This window comes from Neltuma alba, unplaced genomic scaffold (genome assembly GCF_004799145.2).
Source record: "Neltuma alba isolate B1F8T4 unplaced genomic scaffold, ASM479914v2 tig00006401_pilon, whole genome shotgun sequence".
Lineage (NCBI taxonomy): Eukaryota > Viridiplantae > Streptophyta > Magnoliopsida > Fabales > Fabaceae > Neltuma > Neltuma alba.
The window spans coordinates 1-4,818 of NW_021634452.1; the positions used below are offsets into that span (position 1 = coordinate 1).

General features: G+C 37.3%; 1 pseudogene; it reads left to right on the forward strand.

Moving 5' to 3' along the window:
* The first annotated feature begins 2,086 nt into the window (after positions 1–2,086).
* Positions 2,087–4,600, forward strand: LOC114750280 (protein NRT1/ PTR FAMILY 5.8-like; annotated as a pseudogene).
* Positions 4,601–4,818: the final 218 nt, after the last annotated feature.

The following is a 4,818-nucleotide window of genomic DNA, read 5'->3' on the forward strand; positions in this document are numbered from 1 at the left end:
TTTTTTCATTACTAATTTAATGTATACCCAATCCTTAATCTAAATTCAATACATATAGGAAACTATCTAATGCAATCCCTCTTAGGCATTTTGACAAACACCTTGTATGCATTATTTTCTAACAAGATTAACAAGGCTTGAAATCTTTAAAATTTCTACCCAATCAATAATACAAATTTAAACTATCTAAACACAATCTTCTTCAGTAAAAATTTAAACAGGCAACCTCAAAACCAATTCAAAACTCCTCAAGCTACTCAAACCACCCACGTAACAACACACAACCCACAATAGCAATGGTTGAATGAACTTACCTTCACTGTTCGGCGTGCCTTCGAATCAACAGCCTACAGAGAGGACGACGACGGTGAGCTGCTGTGCATGTGAGCTTCACGGCTTCAACGGCGAGCTGCTGCAACACGCTACTGCAGAACCGTGATGCAATGGAGGGGGGCTACGACCTTGAAGAGCTGAAATCAGAAGGAGAGACCGAAAAATCTTTGAGTAGCTCACGGCTACTGCCCGGAGAAGAGGAAATGAGAGGAGAGACTGAAAAATCAAAGTTGCGCGCGAGATAGCTGCGAGCTGGAGGTTCTTCGCAGTACAGCAGATCTGATATGAACTACTGATGTGAGCTGCGGGCAAATTTTTTTTAAAATGAAGCCACTTCACGTTTGTTTACTTGAAAATAGACATGAAGTAACGTCTTGTGTTCTGCTAAACAGAAGTGAAGTAATGTCTGTTTTGAATAAACAGACGTGAATTTATGTCTGTTTTGTTTAAAACAGACATGAAGTCTCTTCTGTTTTTGAAAACAGACATAAATGAGGGAGGTAAATAACACATTTGTTGTGTTAGTGTTACTTGAAAGGGAAAGAGAGTACCACTCATGTATCTTTGTGCTTCTTTTTTATATGTGAATGAGGACTTTGAACAACCAGAAGACATAGTGATGAGCCGTCAAAGCCTGGCACCCCATCAGAAAGCCAATGATATATGAACACATAGCAAAGTACATCGTAAAGGTGTGTGATCATCATGAAAGATGTTTGGCAAATTAACGTCAACACACACACTTGGATTTCCTAATAATCACTGTTTCATTTAACTTCAGATTTTGCACGTCGAATGCCTACTTGTGAATGTGTGTTTATTGCATGTTCTTGCCCTTTTGTGCTTTAAAAGCTTCTCTTTCTGGGCAATTTCAGTTTTCAATTTCCCTTTGTGTTGATGATAAATCCTGAGTAGATGTGGTTTTGGGTTTATGGCTGACTTAAGAAATGAATTACTTTATTGCTCCATGATTATATACTATACAAGGCAGGGAGCTGGCGCTCTTGAGAGTGCCTGCCTAGTGGCAAAATAGTATCGCATTAAGGCTAAGGAATCAGAGACAACCCACCTACCATCCACCTATATAAATCTCTCTAAACACATATGTAGTTAGGTACTAATTAGCTACGCATGCAGGAACATAACCCATTTTATACTGTACGTAGCCTTCTTGTTTTGATAAGGGCCTCGGAGACTCATTCTCTAGTTACTCGTCTTGTTTCCCATGGCAAGCAGACACACAACCCAGAGCTCAACACGTCTTGTCCTCCTCACAGGTATAAATCTATATCCATATTTCCATCAATTATAATCTATGGTCTTGTTTGATACCAAGCATTGAAAATGAAGGTAAGGGTTCGGATTGAGATTGGAATTGAGAAACCCTATTAAAAGAATGTTTAATATAAGCGATTACTTGCTACTTGGGCAAATCCATGTAGGTGGGATTGAGTAATACCACAAAAGGAAGTAGTATTGTCCAAGTGGTATTCCTCAATCCCACTTATACGAGTTTGCTCAATCCCAAGTAGCAAGTAATCATGAAATTAAATACTCTTTTAATGTGTTTTTTCAATTCCAATCCGAATCCCAATCACGATTTTTACCTTAATTCTCAATGCTTCTTACCAAATAGGACCTTATTATTATCTCGTTGTGTATTGTAATTGAGTAGAAGGTTGTTCTTTTTATGCGAAATTCAGCCATTGCTGGGATATAGAGGTTTGCCTTCAAAGGGTGGCATCCAATTTAGTGGGACATTTTGACAGATGTTATGAAACTGAGCAACTCATCTGCTGTGAAGATGGTGAACACTTGGTGTGGCCTCACCTCCATAATGCCAATGTTTGTGGTACCTATTGCTGATGCTTATTATCCCAATTATTCACCATCACGGCCTCCTCTTTCATCTATCTTGTTGTGAGTCACCCTTCACAATTCTAGTTCATTTTCTTGTCATCACACTTCATTCTCTTATCTCCTTTTTAACCGCTCATGGGCTTCCTAATACTATCTCTGGTATTTAATATAATAGTTAGCTAGAGGATTGAATTGGTCCTAAATTTAAGGCTACCGCAATCCATATTATCTTCCAATTTATAATTTTTCTTTTAAATATCCCTATTGATTGTAAAGGGTTCTCATAGAGGGATAATGCCACACACATGATTAAATAGGATAGTTTAGAAAAGAAAACATGCATATTTGTTACAAATAACTAACTTAACTACCTTTTTTAATTCTTCAGATTAGTTACTAGCTTTTATATTAAGGACTAGATGTAATAGTTTTTTTGAAAGGGGATGTGTTGAGTTAATGGAACTATGAGTCATAGAGTCACAATTAGTCTCTCCTCTTGTCCATTTATTGAGTTAGTGGACTGATTATAGGGTTTTTAGCTGCCAAAAGTTACATAAAAGCGGTATTGGACGTTTAGAACGATTCAAGATGCCCCTTCTTAATTAAGCTTGTTGCCATGTCATTATCTCAGTCCATTTTGTGACCCATTTTTCTTAAAATTTTCAATGATTTTAATCAGTGGTTTCTTTCTACTGTTTCATTTACACTTATTGATGTCCCTTTTTCCCATAATATAATTAATCATATAATGAAGCAAACTTGTTTGCAGATTTTCTGGCACACAACAGCATAACAAAACGACATCAAACAGAAGTAAACCCAATTATCATGATTAAAAAAACTGTTCAAGGAAACGTGAAAAAATCAAGTACTAATAGTTTTCTTTTTGGTCTGACAACTTCCTCAACCTCTTCAAGAAGCAATTTCCTAAAATATTTTTTTTTCTGTTGACTTGGATTTGTCTTCTCTAGATATGGTGAAATAATTGTGTGCTTGCGGCTGTGTTTGTTTATTTGCTCTGGTCAGGGACTTACGGCATTGGCATCCACAACAGTGGTAAGGTCAAGGTCTGCGGGAAGCAAAAAAACTGTCTTCTTCATTTCTCCTCTTCATCTCTTTTCTGATCTCACTAGGCCAAGGTGGGCACAACCCATCTTTACAAGCCTTTGGAGCAAATCAACTTGAAGAAGATGAAGAATTGCCTCATAGCAAGAAGATAACAGCCCAATAAGAAGACTGTGTTCTTTCAGGTTGGTATTTTTGGCGTTTGCAGTGGAAGTCTAATTCCTGCAATGTCAATGGCCGTGTCTATGTTGGTGTTCTTATGTGGAAGCCCCATATATGTATATAAAGATAGTAATAAGACAAAGAAGCCCTTTAAACAACAAGTTCAATCTATCAAAGCTTATGCATTGAAGTGTTTCCGTTCTAAGATTTCTCTGCCAAAAGAGGAGCCAGAATAAAGGAGATGGAGTAAGTAAGTTACCTTTTCTCCTTTAAAAATTTTGTTCGCATACAGTTAGTTTACTGTTAAATTAAAGGGTTGTGTTTTTTCTTTTGGGTGAAATAGGCTTCAAGAAAAACCTCTATGTCATGATAACATGGAAAACCTAAAGGAGTTGAATGAGAATTCTAAAAGCAGCACAGTTATGGTAGCAAACTCCAAGGTTGTTGTGCTAAGGCTAATCCCTATATGGACAATGCTTCTTGTGTTTGCAGTAATATTCCAACAACCTCCGACTTTTTTCACAAAACAAGGAATGACAATGAGAGAAACATCATCAAAAATTTCAAGATCCCTCCAGCCACACTGCAAAGTGCCATTACACTATCCATAATACTGCTAATGCCACTATATGGCAAAATCTTCATACCAATGTCTCAGTTAATCACTCATCAGGACAAGGGACAAGTGTAACTCAAAGAATGGGAATTGGAATGGCTCTCTTAGTGGTAGCCATGGTGATTGCAGCTACGGTAGAAGCGAAAAGGCTAAAGATTGGAAGGGAAATGAGAGAAGCAGGATCAAAGTTAGAAATTGTGAATTTGAGCATATTCTGGTTGATACCACAGTATGTTTTGCTGGGAATCTCAGACATTTTTACTGTGGTGGCAACGCAAGAGTTTTTTTACAGTGAAGTTCCAGAGAATAAGAAAATGTTGGGGATTGCATTATATACAAATGTGTTTGGGGTGGGAAGCTTTGTCAGTGCTCTACTCATTAGTGTGGTGGAAGTATTGACAAGCTCAAAAGGAAAACTCAAGTTGGTTCTCTGATGATATGAACGAGGCAAGCCTAGACAATTACTATTTGCTATTGGCCACCTTAAGTGCGGTAAGCTGGGTTTTGTATGCATTCTTGTGTAAATATTACCGCAGAAGGGGTGAGTCTGGCTATGAATTTTGAGTTCCCCATTTGTTTCTTTCTTTTCAGTTTAATGAACTTGAGTAGTGGCACTTAGAAACATATGGATACCATGTCTAACATTATTCTTTAAAAAAAAGCATAGAAAACACTAAAGTGAAAACCAATTGACACTACACAAATTGTCAATATGTGTCAGTTAATTTTTACGTGTACATGATTATTGATGACAGTCACATATAGGCTCGTCATTTATTCTC